The following is a 22,499-nucleotide window of genomic DNA, read 5'->3' as shown; positions in this document are numbered from 1 at the left end:
GAGACAAAAGGCAGTGAAGAGAAAGAGAGAATGGTATAAAAAATTACTTAAGTGTGATAATAATGAGGTGTATAAACAATACAAGATAGCAAAAAAAGAGGCAAAAAAGGCAGTTAGTCGAGCAAGAGTGCAGGCCTTTGAAAAGTTATATAAGAGACTTGGACCTAAAGAAGAAAAAAAAATATTTATAGATTAGCAAGGAGGAGAGAAAAGAAATGTCAAGATCTCAATCAAGTTAGGTGCATTAAGGATAAAGAAGAAAAAATGTTGTTGAAAGATGAGGACATTAAAGAAAGATTGAGAAATTATTTTGATGATCTCTTTAATAATAGTTAAAGTGGTAATAGCGTGAATATAGACTACAGAGCAATAGAAAAGAATGTGAATTATGCTAGAAGGATTAGATTTTCAGAAGTAAAGGAAGCACTTAAGAGAATAAAAATGGGTAAAGCCTGTAGACCTGATGGAATACCAATTAAAGTGTAAAAGTATTTGGGAGATATTAGAGTGGCATTATTAACTAAATTTTTAATAAGTTTCTAAACTCAAAGAAAATGCCTGATGAATGGAGGAGAAGTATTTTAGTATCTATTTTTAAAAATAAGGAGACACATAGAGTTGCTCAAATTATAGAGAAATTAAACTAATGAGCCATACTATGAAGTTGTGGGAGAGAGTTGTGAAACATTGACTACGTCATGACACTTTTATCTTTCTCAATCAATTTGGCTTCATGCCCGGTCGTTCAACTATGGAAGCGTCTTTCTCATTAGAAGCTTGATGGAGAAATATAGAGATGTGAAGAAAGATCTACACATGATTTTTATCGATTTGGTGAAGGCTTATGATAGTATTCTAAGAGATGTCTTATGGAGAGTATTAGAATAAAAGAGGGTATCTATTTGGAACATACAAGTATTAAAAGATATGTATGAAAGAGCAACTATTAGTGTGTGCACAGTGGGAGGGAATATAATAGATTTTCCTATCTCAGTTGGATTACACCAAGGTTCAGCTGTAAGCCCTTGCCTTTTTATATTAGTTCTGAATGAATTGACGAAACATATACAATAGAGTATCTCTTAGTGCATGATATTTGCGGATGATATAATTTTGATATATGAGACGCGAGAAAAAGTCAATGGAAAGCTAGAGCTTTGGAGAAGTACTCTAGAGTCAAAGGACTTTAGGTTAAGTAAAACGAAGACAGAATACATGCATTGCAAGTTCAGTGAGGGCAGAACTGATGATAGGGAAGGAGTTAGTTTGGATGGAGTGGTATTGCCCCAAAATAATCACTTTAAATATCTCGACTCAATTCTTTAAGTAGATAGGGGATGTGAGGAGAATGTTAGTCATAGGATTAAAGCTGGATGGTTGAAATGAAGATGTGCCACAGGAGTTTTATGTGATCGCAAGATTCTCAATAAGTTGAAAAAAAAATTTTACCGTACAACCATACGACCGACCATGTTATATGGTAGTGAGTGTTGGGCAATGAATGGGTAATGAGTCATATGTGTCTAAGATAAGAGTTGCGGAGATGAGAATATTAAAGTGGATGAGTGATCATACTAGACTAGATAAAATTCGTAATGAGAGTATTAGAGAAAAGGTAAGAGTGGTGGCAATTGAAGATAAGTTGAAAGAAGGGAGATTGAGGTGGTTTGGTCATGTGAAGTATAGACATACGGAGGCTCGAGTTAGACAAATATAGTACATTGGGTTAGAGGATAGAAAGAAAAGAAGGAGCAAACCTAAATTGACTTGGAGGAGATTAGTACAACATGATCTAAAAGCACTACACATTTCTAAAGATTTAACTCAAAATCGTTTAGAGTGGAGAAAGAGAATTCATATAACCAACCTCAATAAATTTTTAAAATAAAAGATTAGTTGAGTTGAGTATTCAAGACTAAAAATTCTTAAATTCGACTCTAAAGTTAAATGAATAATAATAAAAAAAGAGTTAACATTCAGTTAGAAAATGCCACTTGATAAAGGATCACCAAGGCATAAGAAACCTCTAAAAGCAATATCCATAGTTGCTAATGAGGTTTAGCTGTAAATAGTTATAACCGAAAAACTCGCCTCCCTCTCGATTTCTCGCTCTCGCTCTCATTTCATATTTTTTTGTTTTCTCTTTCAACTTATTTTCTTAATCACTTCATTAATGTTTTCGCCTTCACATTACCGGACAGTGAAGATAAATTGAAAAAGAAGAAATATCTCAAGATTGCAAAGTAGCAACCGATCGCCATTGCTTAAAGTAGAAACTCAAGGTTTCTATAGCTCTAATTTTTGTTACAATTTTTTTTTTAATTTCTTCATTTTCAGAATTACCTGTATTGGATGATTTGTTTAATTTTTTTCTTTTTATTGAAAACACACAAGAAAGGACAACATACCCCTCAATAAAACTATGATAATTTTATCAACACATACTAAGTTATATAATATACAAACTATCTGTCCATAAGCGATGTAGGATCACAAATTACCAGCCCTCAAATGCCAAGGTTAAAAATAATTGTTATTTGCTATCAATTATTGTTATTGGAAGGTTTGTGAGATTGATTTACTAGTTGGGTTTTGAAAGTTTGAGTCGCTGTGTATTGATTTTCCTCTCTTTAACATGGTTAAGTTTTTATTTCATAGCATTTCAGTTATCTAGTTTTTACACCCCCAGTTGCAAATACAGAGTAAAGAACATATGAATATTGGCCTATTGTTAGAATACAATGATGTGAAGTGCAATACAATGTCATTATACTCACAACATTGTGAGCCAAAAGAATACAGAGCAAGCACAAGTTCAATTCCCCACCTAATTTCCCCCACATAAAACTCATTCAATTTATTCTCAAATGAAAAGAAATAATTAAGGCCACAAATAAGAAACATTTCACAATCTACCGTATTCCAATGAGACAGAGAGGGTTTTTCTTCATGAGACTAAGATCCACCTGCAATTAGAAGAATGCGTGCAAGTCAACAAAAAATGAAGATTGCATGATTGTCTAGCTTACAAACACATTAAATGTGACATAGTACCGTGTGTCCAAACAGATTGCGGATATTATCAATTCCATATAATATCATCGTTGGTCTGGTTTAAACAAGGAAAAGAAATATCAAATTGAATATAAAGAAGTGATTGATAGGAAAAAACTTGCCTAAACTTGGAGAAATTATACACTACTATTATTATATCCTACATGTAATGGTAAACTAATAGTAAACAAACACCTATACACAGTGGGTTCCAAAAATTATAACCACCAGGTATTTTTTTTTTTTTTTTTTTAAAAGTAAATGCAATTGTACATTGGTTTTTTTATTCCATTGATTTGTCTTACAATGTAATGTGCATGGTATCACCACTTTACTACATAATTTTCCATAAAGCTGATTCATCATAGATCCAAGATACAAACATGTGAATCCCACTATATATATTGTATTTTGGGCACACGATGGAACATGTCTAAGCAAAAGCTTCCCATCATTGATAATATCTTTTCCAGAATTATTCTCAGTTATTTGGATTCATGACTAATTTCTTAAAGAGAGGATCAAGTTTCTTACCTTTCAAGTGAAAGGCCCCATGCAACAACACTAACATCTTCTGGAAATCCCATGGGACGTAACATTTCAGGCCTGAACATGCCAGAATTTCCAATCTCCACCCATTTTCCAAAACCTTTGTGATAGCTGGCACATAAAGTATGCATCAATTTCTTTCTTTCTTTTACTGTATACTTTCATATTTATCCCATAGATCCACAAGGGAGCCTCGGTTATTACCTGAAAATCTCCATGCTAGGTTCAGTATAGGGATTGTAAGCAGGCTTGAAGCGCAGCTTTGACATTCCTGAGAGCAGAATATGAATTTAAAAGTAAGATCTTCCTACAGATTTTCCTCTTCATTGCAATAGATCCATGGATTTTTCCTCATCTCAGTATCCAATCTCATCCATTATCAAGGGGTCATCATCACTTATCCACGTCAACCATGAATACTTTATTTTGTGCCAAATTAAGACCTCTAACTCATGACGTCAAACTTACAATAAGGAAATCCTACTGTGTTTCAATGACAAAACTTACACGTATTTACCAATTTGATTTTCAAGCTACATATTTATAATGGGTTTTGTTTTCTAGGAAGAAAAAGAAAAAAAAAATCCATTGAAGGGTTGAAACCAAACTAAGTTTCAGTGCGATGAGAATTTATTACCTAATCGTGAAAAGAAGTCCTCCAGGATTCCAATCAGGTGACTCAAAGTAAACCCTCGATCACACACGAGACCTGAAACCAAATGCAGGAGTTTAGAAAGTTATTGATCAGAAAAAAATCACAATTTGTAAATTTGATAATTGAACAGAGACGTTTGATCGATTAGACAGTGACCTAACTTTACAATATGACATGGCCTAACATCCTTTACAATATTACTAAAGCAGTCTGCCCAACCATACCTATGAAAAAGGTACTCAGGTTGGGCCACATACAAATAAAATGTATTGATGCAAAAATAAAAAATTGGTCACTTCACATTTTGACGTTTCATGACAGATAAACATGGTATGAGCAGCACAAAAGCCCGTAATGAGAATCCAAGGAAGCCATAACCCAGCTTCTATTTTGTTAACTCAAAGATACCTTCTATCTGATGGAACTCTGCAAGATGAGTACGATCTACTGCTTCATTTCTGAAAACACGATCTATTGAGAAGTACCTTTTTGGGGTAAGAGGTTGCTCTTTTGCATGCTATAAAGGATGACATAAGCAATAAATAACACCTCCAATATACTTTAAACAAGGAAGAAATTCAGGAGGGGGTAAGGGAGCTAGTTTCAAATAGCCACAATCCTTCCGTAATTATAATTATGAAAGCAATATATAAGAACAATAATCAAACAATGAACACATGTTTATATTATCTTAAAACTAGATTATAGGCATTAACGTACTTAGGTCTTTATAACGTGCAAAATTCACTCCTGAAAGGAAAGAAGAGGTAAAACGGCAGAAAGAACAGAATCAAGACTTTACGTTGCTTTCTTAGCAAAATCAGTTTTGAGTCCCTTTAGGAGGCATATTTGCAGTAAAGCAATGTTGAAAGGGGAGTTACTAGATTAACACATTAAATAAAGACGTCAATATAAAATCTAAAATATTTTTAATTTTAGCCAAATTATAAGTATTTAAATAAACATTGAGATAAAACAATGAAGAGGCAACCAGAATTGCAATAACACCTGTGCTAGTGCGTAAAGCATCCGCGATGAAATTGCTGTTGTGTGAGTTCGCAGAAGATTTTTGTTTGCTTCATCTCTTTTCCATTCATATCCATATCTACCAGCACAAAAAACGAATAACAGTTTTGGGAATTAAACATCTGATGTGATATCATGTTAAAGGATAAAAATAAGCATCATACCCCCTTGATCCATAACCTCCTGACTCATGAACCTGCTTCACTAACTCAACATAATCCTCTGGCAGTTGCCTTGTGGTTGAAGGAACTACATACACATCCACATAGCAATCAGGCTAACAACCACCAAACACACCCACCACCACCCCGCCCCCCCCCAACAAAACACACACGCGCGCCAGAAAAAAAAATGTTAAACCAACCTTGCAAGAAGAATGTATCATGTGAATCACGGGCAGGATGTTGTTATGGCTGGAACAGTGCATCAAAATTCCAGAAGCTGTAAGTTGAAATACAAGGACAATCAATAAGAAGAATATTTGGAGATGAGAAATCCATAAATTAGACCACTTTCCATAACACAGACACACACAGGCACAAAAAAAAAAAAAAAAGAAAACATGATGCATCATCCAAGAGAGAATATGTGAAGAAAGAAATTGTGGATGCTACATTACAGTTACCTGCTCTCAACATATCTATTTGTAGGCATTTCCTCAAAACTGCATCCAGCAGAAGAGAAAAGGAAGACATCAAATTTGAAGACTAGAATAGACAAGTGAAAATAAATATCAGAACACAGGGCAGCACTTACTTTAGTAGACAAAATATATCCTTCAATCGGTCTTTCACCTTTGAAAAAAAAAAAAAAAATCAAAAGTATCACTTACATTAAACATTTGGAATAAAATGTAAAATGAATAATGCAGTGCAAGCCATTTATTAAAGCAAAAGAACAGCTACAATGAAACAATTTCAAAAAATATATGCAGCAACTTGCCAAGTGAACCATCTTTCTACACTCAGTTTTCCATGTGTTCATGTTATGGATGCATATTTGTGGGCAAGACTTACGCAATACGTGATCCAAAAGAGATTCAAGTCAATGGTGATAAGAATAGCAACAAATAAATTAGCATCAAAGGTGAATTCAACAATAGCAACTAATTAGTAGAAATAAATATCCCAATTAATATATTACTCTAATTGTCATTATCTTAAATTATGACCTTAAATGTTGGTTTTCAATAATAGAGAATTTCATATGAAATCATGTAATAATTATTAGTAGTATGTCCTAGAACATGTCATTTAGTGTGTATCTTGTACATATTTTATTAATAAAAGGCAATTTCACTTTTTCATTTACATAATATATTTATGTGTAATAGAAAAGGTCCATTGATATTTTGTTAGAAATTTTATTCTTAAGTTGTTAAGAATATGAGTGACACTATTTCTAGCACAAAGTATCATAAATTGGTTCACAATCGAGGATACTTCATACAGGACATGACTTATCCAGAAATATTGTAATCATGTTTGTTCCCGAGGTATTTATATGAGATATAAATAAGATGGAATGGTGAATCTCATGCCATATAATAAACATGATAGGCACTTATATATGATAAGTAGGCCGAACCAGTGACGCATATGACAAGCACATGGAGTTTACTCTTGTCAATGCATTGTCATATATCATATCAGTGCATATAATCTTTAGACCTGAGATAACACAGTTATCTTGTATATAGGTGGTTTGAATTTGATACTTCTTTCATACTTGTACTGTGTATGGGTATATGGGCATGTGTTGGCTCCTACTAGTTATATATAGAGATAGGTATTGATCAAGATGGAATATGTTACCCTAAGTAAATAGGGATAAAATCCTATGTTCATTTAATTGTTCTTGATGTTTCAAGTTCGTAGCCAGGACAGACAAATTTAGTTAGAAAAGAGTTTCTGACAAAAAAATCTAATTAATCAAAAACTAGAATTAAAAGAGAACATAATATTTATAACAAATGGGGTTTGACATAAACCATGACTCCAGCTCGAATTGGGATTTTGTAACAGAGAGATTCTAGTGCATGGTAACATATGATTAAAGGTTAATTTAAGGTATTCCTTGTTACTGATTGGGTGGCCATGGCACGCTATGCTAGGTGTCAACCATGGTCTATGAGATGCTTAAAATGATTTAGAGAAATCATTCATGGTAAGAAAGAGTTCTGATGATATTAAGAGTTAATATCATATCTCACTGCCAATTAGTGATGAGCCTAGTTAGTCACACACATACACAAGATAATCACCAAGTAAAATGTGATTTAATTGATTAATTAAAAAGTTTAATTAATTAAATAAATTTGGTTTGCAATAAGATTGCAAAGTCCCTAGCATGACTTGAAACCAAATCTGAGTTATTGGATATATAGCATAATTAAATTTATATTTAAAGTGTTTAAATATAAATTTAATTGTGAGAAATTAATTAATGGAGATTAATTAATTTATTTATATTTGATATAAATTGATTAGAAGATGAGAAATAATGATTTGGATTTGAGAACTCAAAATTACAACATAAGGGTAATTTGGTCATTTCACAAGGAGACATGTGGCACCATGAGATGGTGACATATGGCATCATATAAACTTGCTATTTGTCTTCCTATCATATAAGATGATCAAAGTCAAGATTAAATCTAACTTTAACACTTGGCTTAATGTGATTGAGTCAATTAAAAAAATAAGATGCAATGAGATGGTGACATGTGGCATAGGGTTTAAGTGACTTAATAACCTAATTGTATAAAAGGAAAAAGAAAGAAGAAAAACATAACACAATTACTCTTCCTCAAAGGCAGCGGCACTTATTCTTCTCCCTCTCTTCTTCTTGCTTTCTCATCAATTCAAAGAGAATCACTCCATTCCCTTTGAATTAAAATTGCTAGAAATTATTTTTAGTGTCCTATACACACATACAACTTCTCTAAAAGCAAAAACCCAATTTATAATTGGTTGGCAAAGGCTTGAGAAGCAAATTGGGGGCTGCCTATTGGTGATCTTGGTATAGACAAGCTAGAGGGACAACACTTGGGGTCCTAGGTGCTTTCTAAAGGTGCCAATTACATCCATAGTGCATCAAAGAGGTTAGTGCTCTAACTCCTCTTTTAAACTAGAGTTTAAATGAATTAATTTGTTAATTCACAATCTTGAATGGCAAACATAGATCATAATACATATTAAAAGTGTTTTAATATGCAATTGAACATTGAAATTAATTAGGCACATAAATGATGTGGCATGATGCATGTAACCCTAGAAGAAAAATTTTGAAATTCAATGCTCTAATGAACAATCACCATGCTTCCGCTCCTTCAATTGGTATTAGAGCCACTATATTTGTCATTTAGATTGATTCTTGAGATATAATTGTGTGAATTGAATTGATCTAAAGTTGTTTGGATTAACCAATGGTGGCGGCATGCATGTTGAAGTCCTCATGTGTGGCAGCTTGCATGGTTGTGAACACCAACCATGCGTGTGGTTTGGGTTTGATGTATGGGCTTGGTATTTAAGGCCCATAATTAAGCCCATGCTTAATTAAATTGTTTAATTAAGAATTTTAATCACACAATTAAATTTTGATTCAATTGTTTGAATGAGATTCAAATCTGAATTTTTAAATTTGTTTGAATAGGATTCAAATCTGAATTTTTAAATTTGTTTGAATGAGATTCAAATCTGAATTTTTTAGTTGAATATAAGATAAGTTTAATTTTAGTATATATGTTTTATTTAATTGTTAAATGATAATATGCATGATGGATGATCATGGACAATAAAAGACCAATGTGATTAGATTTATTTCTTTTATTTTTTTTTTGGGTTGTAAAATAATAAATTTTATTTTTTGTGGCATGTATTATAAGTGTTGTAATAATTTGGGATGTAATTTCATTTATTTGAGGACTTTAAAGTCCATATTCTTGTAAATTCGCATTGGTATGCCAAGGATTACAATGTAATTGGATTGTAAGAAGATCAAGGAGGTCAAAAGCATTGGTGGGACCAATGGAAGGAATTCAAGATCAAGTGTTGATTATGTACTCTTTTAGCAACTCTTATAAAATGAATGAATGAAATGCACCTAGGAATGCCCTGATTCAATTTTTGGTAGCTCAGAATTGAATCCCTTAGAAAGTCCATGATCATACCATATTTATTGTTTATCCATGTATGCATGAGATGTATGGGAATGTATGCAAGTATATGATATATGCATACTAATTGGATAATGTAGACAATAATAGTAATTAAGTCGACCACTAAATCTTCCAAACAAATTATAAAGGTTGAAATATTTTTGGATTGTAATTTCATTTATTTGGTTCTTGTAAATTCGCTTTGGTACGCCAAGGATTACAATGTAATGGATTGCAAGAAGATCAAGGAGGTCAAGAGCATTGGTGGGACCAGTGGGAGGAATTCAAGATCAAGTGTTGATTATGTACTCCTTCAGCAACTCTTGTAAAATGAATGAATGAAATGCACCTAGGAATGCCCTAATTCAATTCTTGGTGGCTCGGAATTGAATCACTTAGAAAGTCCATGATCATACCACATTTATATTGTTTATCCATGTATGCATGAGATGTATGGGAATGTATGCAAGTATATGATATATGCATGCTAATTGGATAATGTGCAAAGTGAGACCATAATAGTAATTAGGCCGATCACAAAATCTTCCAAACAAATTATTAAGTTGGAAATGGTATAATTAAAGGTAATTATATCATGGGCCCTCCATTGAGGCAATTATTTTAAGAAATTTTAAATACTTGCATGTGATGCATTTAATTTAAGAGATTTTCTTAAGAATAATTGTTCAGCATGAGATGTTGTAAATATGTAAATAAGTTGATGGCTAATAATGGATGTGCCTGAGGATATTAAAATTATTTGCATATTTACTGGCTTAATGGAATCAACTTAACTAATGCAAGATAAATCAATAATGGATGTGCCTAAGATTTTGAGCATTAGGGGCTAGATAATTGATTGAACCTCACATGAGATGTGATAGGCAAGGAATTGCTCACTTATAGTCTATTGTAATTCCAATAATGGATGTGCTTGAGGATGATCAATAAGACTATAAGAATTCAATCACCCACTAGAAATCCATCCAATTAGGATTTCCGTTTCCTACCTTGGAAGTGTAGGATTCGCCAAGTTAGTGGGAGGACCAATTTGATTAAAAGACTATAATCATTTTGGTTAATTACTTGATACATTTACTAATTAATCTAGTTATTTTCTGCAATTATTCTTCTGATAATAATGAGCACACAACAACCACCACCATCCAATGTACTTGCGAGCATACTTTATCACAATAGGTTGACGGCACCTAATCTTTCAGATTTGCTAAGAAATTTAAACTTGTCATGAACCTAGAACGTATTGGATATGTTCTAGACTCAAAGGTTCCTGGTCCCTTACCTCCAAAGGCCACTCAAGAGGAACATGATACTTTCGACAAGTGGAAGGAGCACGATATGAGAGCCAAGTGTTACATGCTTGCTTCTATGAGTAATGAGTTACAGAAGCAGCATGAAAATATGCAAAGTGTTAGTGAGATCCTCCTTCACCTACAAGACTTGTATGGTGAGCATAGTAGGAATGCTAGGTATGAGATATCTAGACAGCTATTTCGAATGAGGATGTCTGAGGGACAAAATGTTGAGAATTATGTCCACAAGATGATTCAACTTATAGAGCGGCTGGAACATCTTGGAACATCTTGACTTTAACATGGATTTCCAACTGCAGACGGATTTGATCCTTCAGTCCCTACCTGAGTCATTTGGGAATTTTGTGATAAATGTCCATATGACTAAGCAAGAATACACCTTGGCTGGTTTACTTAACATGCTTATTATTGCCCAAAAGAATATGCCGGGCAATAAAGGAAAAGAGATAGCTTTGATTGCATCTTCTTCTACTGGAAAGTCCAACAAGAAGAAGGGCAATAAGGAAAAGAAACCTCAAGTTCCAGGACCTTCCAAGAAGATAGCCAAATAGAAAGGGAGGACTAAAGCTGATGGAGGCAAAGGAAAGTGTTTCCACTGCCAAAAGAATGGACATTGGAAAAGAAACTACCCAGAGTATCTTGCTTCTCTGAAGGACAAGAAGGATACACCTTCAGAAGTTATGTCTATATCTTATTATTTAAATGCTGATGATGCTCATAGTTCATCTACAGCTTGGGTTTTAGATACTGGTGCCAGTTCTCATATTTCTTATGATATTCAGGAACTAGCAAACAGTAGCAGTTTGCATGCTCGAGATGTTAGACTCCGAATTAGCGATGACTCAACTATTGAAGCTTTAGCCATAGGATCTAAATCTTTTTACATGTGTAGACATATTTTGAGTTTAAATAATATTTGATATGTACCTGATGCTTTTAAGAACATCATTTCTATATCTAGTTTGACTAGAAATTGTTATGAATTTCAGTTTACAGATGATGTTTGCAATATTTATTTTGAAAATAAATATGTTGGCTCGGGTTATATGCATGATAGTCTTTATTATTTGGATAATAATGATAAACACAAATTGAATGCAAGCAATCTAGGAGAATGCAATGTCATGATGAAAATCAACTCAAGTTCAAAATATCTTTGGCACTTAAGATTAGGTCATCTTGTAGAAGATAGGACTGCAAAACTGGAGAAAATGGGGATTTTATCCTCATTGGGTTCGAACCTACTCCAACTTGTGAATCTTGCCTTCAGGGCAAAATGACTAAAAATGACTAGATCACCCTTTATTGGACAAGAACTAAGAGCTAAAAATATATTGGAACTAATACATAGTGATGTATGTGGTCCATTTAAGAAAATGGCTAGAGGCGATTTTCATTATTTTATTACCTTTACTGATGATAAATCAAGGTTTGGGTATTTATATTTGATGAAATACAAACATGAATCCTTTGAAAAGTTCAAAGAATTTAAATCTGAAGTAGAAAATCAAACAGAAAAAAGTATTAAAACTCTTCGATCAAATTATAGAGGTGAATACTTAAGTACTGAATTTGATGAATACTTGAAAGAGCATGGCATTATTTCCCAGCTGACTCCTCCAAGAACACCACAGATGAATGGTGTATCTGAAAGGAGAAATGGTACCCTATTAGATATGGTACGTAGTATGATGAGCTATACTGATATGCCAATCTCCTTTTTGGGGATTTGTATTAGAATCAGCTTTGCATATTCTGAATAGGATTCCATCAATATCAGTTTTTTCCACACTTTATGAGATATGGCATGGAAGAAAACCGAGTCTTAAGCATGTTAAGATTTGGGGTTGTCCAGCTTATATCAAAAAGCTGAACACTGATAAATTGAAAACCAGATCAGAAAAGAGTCAATTTGTTAGATATCCAAAAGAAAGTTTTAAATATTATTTTTATTTGCCTACATCACAAAAGGTTGTGGTAAGTAGAGATGCCATATTTCTTGAACAACAGTTTATTCAAGAAGGAGGCAAATAGAGTTAGAATTGGAGAATTCTGACTAACTAACAGATCAAATGGATATAGATCTATCTAGTCAACCTACACCTATTGATGAAACATCTACAGTAATTCCTTGTAGATCAATCAGGATATCTCACCCACCAGTGAGATATGGTTTTCTTCATGAAGATGAACAAGAGTTGTTTACTCATGAAGAAGTAGATCATGGAGATGATCCGCTTACCTATGAAGAAGCTATATCAGATATAGACTCTTCAAAATGGATTGAAGTTATAAAATCCGCAATTGATTCTATGTATAAGAACCAAGTTTGAGACCTTATTGACCCACCTGAAGGTATTGTACCTATAAGAAATAAATGGGTTTTCAAGAAGAAAATTGGTTCTGATGGAAAGGTAAAGACCAATAAAGTAAGGCTAGTAGCGAAAGGGTTTCGCCAAAAGGTAAGGAATAGACTATGAGGAGACTTTCTCGTCTGTCGCCATGCTTAAATCAATTAGGATTCTATTAGCAATAGCTGCATACTATGATTATGAGATTTGGCAAATGGATGTCAAAACAGCTTTTCTCAATGGATGCATTGAAGAAAACATTTTCATAGAACAACCTAGGGGTTTTGAATCCCAAGATGGTTCCAAGGTATGCAAGCTAAAGCGATCCATTTACGAGTTAAAACAAGCTTCGAGGAGTTGAAACATCCGTTTTGATGAAGCCATTAAGTCATTTGGTTTCATCAAGAATGTGGATGAACCATGTGTATATAAGAAGGTTAGTGATAGTGCTATCACTTTCCTTGTCTTATATGTTGATGACATTCTGTTGATAGGTAATGACATAGGAATGTTGAAAACTGTCAAGGTATGGTTGTCCAATACATTCTCCATGAAAGACTTAGGGGAGGCAACATATATTCTTGGAATTCGCATTTATAAAGATAGAGCGAAAGAAATAATTGGTTTATCCCAAAGTCTATACTTGGAAAAGGTGTTAAAGAGGTTTAACATGCTTGATTCTAAGAGAGGATTGTTACCAGTAAGACATGGTATCCACCTTTCTAAAGAGATGTCTCCAAAGACACCTGAAGAAAGAGATAAAATGGCCAGGATTTCATATCGCACATGCTGTTAGTTTGACTAGCAGGTTTCAATCCAATCCAGGTTTAGAACACTGGATAGCTGTCAAGAATATCCTTAAGTACTTGAGAAGAACTAAGGATTTATTCTTGATTTATGGTGGTGGTGACTTGCAATTAGATGGTTATACTGATTCTGATTTCCAATCAGATATCGATGATAGAAAATCTATCTCTAGGTTTATGTTCATTTGTAATGGAGGTGCAGTCAGTGGAAAGAGTTCCAAACAGAGTACGACTGCTGATTCCACTACAGAGGCTGAGTACATTGCTGCATCAGATGCTACAAAAGAGGCTGCTTGGATATAAGGAACCCCGGTCTCACCAGAAATCCAAACACATAGAAAGGCGCTACCATATTATCAGAGATAATTGTGCGAGGCGGTGTAGCCATGCAGAAAATAACATTAGCTGAAAATCCAGCTGATCCATTCACTAAGCCTATGTCACAAGCTCAGTTAGACCGACATCTTGAGAAGATAGATCTAAGATATTGTAATGAATGGCTCTAGTGCTAGTGGGAGATTATTAGTAGTATATCCTAGAGCATATTATTTAGTATGTATCTTGTACATATTTTATTAATAAAAGGCAATTTCACTTTTCCATTTACATAATATATTTATGTGTAGTAGAAAAGATCCATTGATATTTTGTTAGAAATTCTATTTTTAAGTTGTTAAAAATTTGAGTGACAGTATTTTTAGCACAAAGTAGCATAAATTGGTTCGCAATCGAGGATACTTCACTCAGGACATGACTTATCCAGAAAAATTATAATCATGTTTGTTCCTAAGGTATTTATATGAGATATAAATAAGATGGAATGGTGAGTCTTATGCCATATAACAAACATGATAGACACTTATACATGATGAGTAGGCCGAACCAGTGATGCATATGACAAGCACATGGAGTTTACAGTCAATGCATTGTCATATATCATATCAGTGGATATAATCTTTAGATCTGAGATAACACAGTTATCTTGTATGTAGGTGGTTCGAGTTTTATACTGCTTTCATACTTGTACTATGTATGGGTATATGGGCATGTGTTGGCTCCTACTAGTTATATATGGAGATAGATGTTGATCAAGATGGAATCTGTTACCCTAAGTAAATAGGGATAAAATCCTGTGTTCATTTAATTGTTTTTAATGTTTCAAGTTCCTGGCCAAGACAGACAGATTTGTCAGAAAAGAGTTTCTGACAAGAAAATCTAATTAATCAAGAACTGGAATTAAAAAAGAACATAATATTCATAGCAAATGGGGTTTGACATAAATCATGACTCCAACTCGAATTGGGATTTTGTAACAGAGAGATTTAGTGTATGGTAACATATGATTAAAGATTCATTTAAGGTATTTCTTGTTACTGATTGGGTGGCCATGGCATGCTATGCTAGGTGTCAACCATGGTCTATGAGATGCCTAAAATGATTTAGAAAAATCATTCATGGTAAGAAAGAGTTCTGATGATATTAAGAGTTAATATCATATCTCATTGTCAATTAGTGATGAGTCTAGTGAGTCACACACATACACAAGATAATCACCAAGTAAAATGTGATTTAATTGATTAATTAAATAGTTTAATTGATTAATTAAATAGTTTAATTGATTAATTAAATAGGTTTGGTTTGCAATAAGATTGCAAAGTCCCTAGCATGACTTGAAATTAAATCTGGATTATTGAATGTATAGCATAAGTTAAATTTATATTTAAAGTGTTTAAATATAAATTTAATTATAAGAAATTAATTAATGGAGATTAATTAATTGATTTATATTTAATATAAATTGATTAGAAGAGGAGAAATAATGATTTTGGGTTGAGAACTCAAAATTACAACATAAGGGTAATTTGGTTATTTCACATGGTGACATGTGGCACCATGAGATGGTGATACATGACATCATATAAACTTGCCATTTGTCTTCCTATCATGTAAGATGATCAAAGTCAAGATTAAGTCTAGCTTTGACACTTGGCTTAATGTGATTGAGTTATTTAAAAAAAATAAGATGCAATGAGATGGTGACATGTGGCATAGGGTTTAAGTGACTTAATAACCTAATTGCATAAAAGGGAAAAAAAAGAAGAAAAACATAACACACTTACTCTTCCTCAAAGGTGGCGGCACCTATTCTTCTCCCTCTCCTCTTCTTGCTTTCTCGTCAATTCAAAGAGAATCACTCCATTCCCTTTGAATTAAAATTGCTAGAAATTGTTTCTAGTGTCCTATACACACATACAACCTCTCTAAAGGAAAAAATCTAATTTATAATTGGTTGACAAAGGCTTGAAAAGCAAATTGGGGGCTGCCCATTGGTGATCATGGTATGGACAAGCTAGAGGAACAACACTTGGGGTCCTAGGTGCTTCCTAAAGGTGCCAATTACATCCATAGTGCATCAAAGAGGTTAGTGCTCTAACTCATCTTTTAAACTAGGGTTTAAATGAATTAATTTGTTAATTCACAATCTTGAATGACAAACATAGATCCTAATGCATATTAAAAGTGTTTTAATTTGCAATTGAGCATTGAAATTAATTAGGCACATAAGAGATGTGGCATGATGCATGTAACCCTAGAAGAACAATTTTGAAATTCAATGCTCTAATGAACAACTTTCATGCTTCAGCTGCATCAATAATCTCTCTATAAGGAGATTAGATTATGAATAAAATATCAAACATAATTATTTTCAACTAAATTGAGATTTGGCCTCTTTCTTCTCTAACGAGTCTAAGGTTAGAACTTCCCTTTAACGAGCTCACGTTTTCAGCAACAATAGGTCAAGGAAAGACTTGTGACTCGATCCTGGGCGAGAGATCATAATAACTTGTTATCAGAGCCGATTATCATAGACGATACAAATCCGAGAGAAGAATTAAGGGCGCTATTCCAAGAAGCACAAGCATTGACTGAAGCAAGAGTAGCACAGGCTGAATCAAGGATAGAAGATCGAATCAAGCAATCAGAGGTGAAACTAGAATCCCAATTGCAAAATTTGTACCATCAATTACAAGAGTTTATTCAAGAAACTTACAAGAGTCGAGGCAAGGAAACAAAGAGGGGCTCATGTAGCAGTAACAACTATGAAGGTAGTAACAATAAAATTGATAGAAAAACATAAGTGAGACTCGAGTTAAGGGTAGTATCAAGGTATACGAAGTTGGATTTGCCAACATTTGATGGATCCGAAGATATATTGATTTGGTTACACTGATGTGTACAATTTTTTTCAAACCAACGAATGCCAGAAACAGACAGTATTTCATATGACTCGGGAGGCATAACTCTGGTTTTATAGATTAGAATAAGAAGAACCCCAACTATTGTGGACGCATTCAAAGAATATTGCAATTTGAGATTCGAGCCTCCACTCAGTAGCAATCCCTTGGACGATTTGGCTAATCTGAAGCAGACAGGGATGGTGAAAGAATGCCAACGTCAATTCCAAAGCCTCTTAGCTCGTGCAACAACAGTTTGGGTAGATCAATAAGTTGATTTGTTTACTGCTGGCCTGACAGATTCAATCCAAATCGATGTAGAGATGCTATATCCCCTATGTTTGGTGGCAACTATGAACTTGGGAAGAGCCTTTGAAAGAAAACAGCAACCAGAAGAAAATTGGACAAATTCATAGTCCAATATAAGAACAACAACTACTTCATCAATTCTGCCTATAACCAAGGCTACTAGCACATTTCAGAATTCCTGTTTAGGAAGTGTTTCATCTCTTTTTATTAAAAGATTGAGCCGTCCAGAGATAATTGAGCAAAGAGCAAAGGAGTTATTCATCTAATTGTGATAGACCATATTTCTCTAGGCATCAGTGTAAGAAGTTTTGGTTGGAGATGGATGATTCAGAGGAAGCAACTAGGCAAAGGGACTATGGGTGATTTATAGTCTTATCCTACTGTTGAGCTTGAGGACAAGCTCTTTCTCTAGGAAGGGGAGTGATGCTATAGATGCATATTTGTGGGCAAGAGTTCTATAATACATGATCCATAAGAGATTCCAGTCAATGGTGATAAAAGTGACAACAAATAAATTAGCATCAAAGGTGAATTTAGTAGCAGCAACTAATAAGCAAAAATTAATGTTCCAATTAAGATATTACTCTAATTGTCATTATCTTAAATTATGACCTTAAATATCGATTTTCAATACTAGAGAATTTCATATGAAATCATGCAATAATCTCTTTATAAGGAGATCAGATTATGAATAAAATATTAAGCATAATTATTTTTAACTAAATTAAGATCTGGACTCTCTCTTCTCTAACGAGTTTAAGGTTAGAGCTCCCTTTTAACGAGCTCACGTTTTTAGCAATAATAGGTCAAAGAAAGAATAGGCCCGTGATCGTGACTCGATCCTGGGCGAGAGATCATAACAGTTCACAAGAAATAATAAATAAATAATTAAAGAAAATATCATATTCTTGCCTTGTTGAGTGGATGAAGATTGCCACATTCAGGTGGTGGACCCTTGGCACTGAAGTTATACTCCTTAAACTCTAGTTCCTTCCAATCACCCTTACAAAATCAGATATATTAGTAAAGAATGTTAATTCAAAGACTATAGGTGAATGAACAACCAGTTTTTGAGGACTGTCCGCACTTCATAATGCTTACTATACAAAAAGACCTCAGAATGTTTACGTGATTCCTAAGAAGGCCAAGAAAAAGAGAACAAAATAGATGGAATCTAGAATATCTCATGCATATGCATTCAGCTGTGCAGCAAACTGATAAGCATAATTACTTGTGTGCTTAACCACGTGCATGTATTTATCCTTTAAACCATATGCATATACAGAATTCGCTTACACAAACACAAGGCTAAAACTATCTAATAATGCCTCTCCTCAATAGGTATTTCCCCAAAAACCAAGCCAGCTCATTCCTCATTTGGTAGGTGAAGCCATTTTCTAGTGATAAAGGTAAACACACACACACATGTATATCATATGTACATTAATATATTAATTTCCCACTAGGCTGTGCAGCAACATATAATTACTTATTAGTTGCCATCAACCAATGCTGGTAAAAACTTACAAAAAATACATTGATTAAGCTTAGTGAAGCACGTAACAAGCATGCAAATGGCAAATAACAGCTTAGATGAATACTCAGTATATATCATGAGTAGATAAGTTCATACTGAATATATGTATACCTTTGTAAATTTTCTCGAGTCAAATCAGTTTCTGGTTTCTTTCTTTTCGGTGCATAATTAGGACCTTTTCTCACCGAGTAGCCCTTCCAAGTCCTAGAGCACAAGCATAATATTTAAAATACCAGCAGGAACTAATAAGGAAAAAAAAAAACTTTTTGCTTCTCACCACAAAGAATAAGGACTCTCAAATATACATCATAATAAACAGAATTAAGTAAGATCTTTACTGTAAAACAATCAGCTTTCTTGCTTTTAAATTATTGACATCATCTTTGTCAACTGCCTGGAATCACAAAAAAGAGAAAAAAAAAAAGGAGTAAATTGAACAAAAGAAACAATAAAAAACCTTTAAAAGAGGAGCCACTTTCTAGCCATAAACTGCTACCTAACTAGGACACAGTGGAGACACAGGAAAACTTCCCAAAATCCCAAGTGCATTATCCATTGAATAGATAGCTAAAATGGAGGCCCTTTATTGGTGACGAAATTTACAAAAATACATCCTTAGATGCATAGCTGTCCAAATTTATGTGCAATTATATCACACCTACATTGTGCTTATGCAAGTCCCAAACCACACAACAACTAGCTCATGCTCATAAGGAAGGTCAAAAAACTGACCAGTAGATATATATTAAACCAATTGATGTAATATCTTTAGTTACCATAATGAAAAATTTGCTAAGACCCATCCACTTGAATTAGTATTTCTACTTCTGTAACATAATTCAGTTTTGCAAAATCATCTACAAATCCCACCTTAAACAATGAGCACCATCAACTGCATGTGACCAAACAGCTACCTAACCCAAAACACAACATGAATTTTACTGTCTCCATGGACATATTTTGAAAAACATATGCCTAAGAAACAAAACAAAACTCAGAACTGAACAAAAGATCAATAAAAGATTGAAGAACTGGAGTAAAACTGATGACCATTAAATGCATTAAAAACAATCACGAACCTTCCCATCTTGAATCCGCAAAAGCAAGTCCTTTACTCTGTCTTCAACATGTTGAACCTACAGCAAAGCACAAATCATAATTAAGCAACCATGAAGGTTCCACACATCCAAATTCAAAATTGTGCATTATTGGTGTAAAACTCACCAAATGATCATAATGAATACTAGAAGAATAGTTATCAAGAAGCCATCCATGGATCAATTAATCATGGGGAAAACAACAATGGATCTAGCAAACATTTTGAAATAACCAACCAAATTATTGCACTCAACTCAACTCAACTCAACTAAGCCGTTATCCAAAAAATTTGGGGTCGACTATAAGGATTCTCTTTCTCCACTCTAAACGATTTTGAGTTAAGTCCTCGAAAATGTGTAATGCTTCTAAGTCATGTTGTACTACTCTCATCTAAGTCAGTTTAGGTCTATCCCTACTTTTCTTTCTATCCTCTAACCTAATTGCATTCAAATAAGCAAAAATGAAATATCATGCAATTAAGATCCATAGTTATCAAAGGCGTGCCTCAGTCTCCAGGTTCACCAGGCTCCAGTCCTAGAGCCTCTATAGGAGAAAGGCGGACAACATTCACCAGGCCCTCGCCTTATGAGCCTAGGCGCGAGCCTTGTTCCAGGCGTAAGGCTAGAAAGGTGCGCCTTTTTTATTTCTACATTCGGCGAGTACTTCCATTGACAAAAAGCACTACCACCCAACTCGAAATTTGTTGATCTAGAAGTTTTCAAAATTAGTATCGTTGGTAATAACTAGTCATCAAAATCTCATCAAACTAACATATTCAGGATTACAAACCTCTTATATTTTCATTTTCAACACTACCACTCATTATCTTTTTCAAAAAAAAAAAAAGTTAATACTCCTTTAGTTCTTAAAAGATGAGGGAAATGATGAAGATATAATTTTGAAGATGAATATTAAGAGGATGAAGGTGTAGAAAAAGATGAAGAAGATATAGTTACTTTATAATTTCTTAACTTTAGTTATGAAAGATTAAAAGACTATTAAAGTTTTAACAATTAAGTACTTGAATACTTATTTGTTATTATTATTTTTAGTTTTATGTTATTTGAAGTTTGATAGAATATTCATATTTATTTTATTTTTTTTTATTTTATTTTTTTTGCCTCATCTCTCTCAGGCGTGCGCCTTCGTCTTGCGCCTTGCGCCTAGGCTTCAGGACTCCTTGGCGTCTTAGTGCACCTTGAGCCTTTAATAACTATGTTAAGACCAATTTTATACATCACAAAAAATTAAACTAGCAAAAGGTTTCTCAATAAAAAGGACCAAAGTTCTGATTTTAGGAAAAGACCTTGAGATTGCTACCTTCCTTGATATTTGCTTTCCCATTTCCACCCACTTATTCTTTCCAGCCTGTGAGCACCCTATTTTGAAAACTCCAGGGTCAAGCTTTTTCTGCATCAATGCAACAGCATATTTCAGCGTATTACAATTACTTTGTGAACACAAACCTTACTGGAAAAAAAAGGCCACTGAAATAACAAATACTAAGAAAGAAGTCCCTATAATTTCTATGTTCGTACACTCATACACACAAATTATAAAGTCAAAAAAATAGAGGGATTAATTACTAATTACAACAATCTAACATAACACATGAATCACACATAAAAAAAAGCAACAACAACCTGCAGCTCCTCCTTCGAGATGCTACCCTCCGTTGGCAAAGCCAAGAACAGCTGCACTTCAGGAGAGCCTACAGCAGCATACTTTTTCCCTTCGTCGGTCAGCACCCGTGTCTCCGTTCTAATGTCCTGCGCAATATTCAAACTATTAAGCAAAACATATTTAGCTCTAACAATCCATCTACTCATTTCAACCAAAATTCATAGCAGAAAAAATTTCTTCTAATTGTGATTTTACAGTATATTTTTAACCCTCCTAGCCCGCAGTCGCTCGAATTGATTGTATAAATTAATCATACTCACTATAAGATAAACTAATTGCATAACTGTAAACAATAATACAGTGTGGAAACCATATGTGCTAAGAATTCATATGCATGGGACATACATATATGCAGTGAAAGATAAACAGATAATGGAAGCAATACCTGAGCGCTGACAAAGCGGAAAACTAGAGGCTTTTGATGAAATTGACGATCTCGGCGTGGTCGATTCCCCTTTCTGCTGCGAACTCGCCGGAATCAGAGATCTCTTCGTGATTCTCCAAATATCCCAAAATAGCCTCCTCTGCCATTGTCACTTGATTTGCAAAAGTTGGTATGTATCTTGACCATGTGGGTTTTTAATAGTCTAGTTCAACGTAGCCACCACGGCATTTCAGTTGTCTACTGGAGGATGATCGCAAATGCCTGCAGTTAGAGCTAGGCTATGGAAAGAGAGAGGTGGGCCCTAATTTTGGGCTTTT

At 34.0% G+C, this 22,499-nt stretch overlaps 1 pseudogene; it reads right to left on the bottom strand.

Moving 5' to 3' along the window:
• Positions 1-2,703: 2,703 nt before the first annotated feature.
• Positions 2,704-22,499, bottom strand: LOC110645483 (phenylalanine--tRNA ligase alpha subunit, cytoplasmic-like; annotated as a pseudogene).

The sequence above is a fragment of the Hevea brasiliensis genome, chromosome 15 (assembly GCF_030052815.1).
Source record: "Hevea brasiliensis isolate MT/VB/25A 57/8 chromosome 15, ASM3005281v1, whole genome shotgun sequence".
NCBI classification, from domain to species: domain Eukaryota; kingdom Viridiplantae; phylum Streptophyta; class Magnoliopsida; order Malpighiales; family Euphorbiaceae; genus Hevea; species Hevea brasiliensis.
The sequence above is the reverse complement of the archived record's forward strand: the minus strand, read 5'-3'. Positions and strand labels throughout refer to the sequence as shown.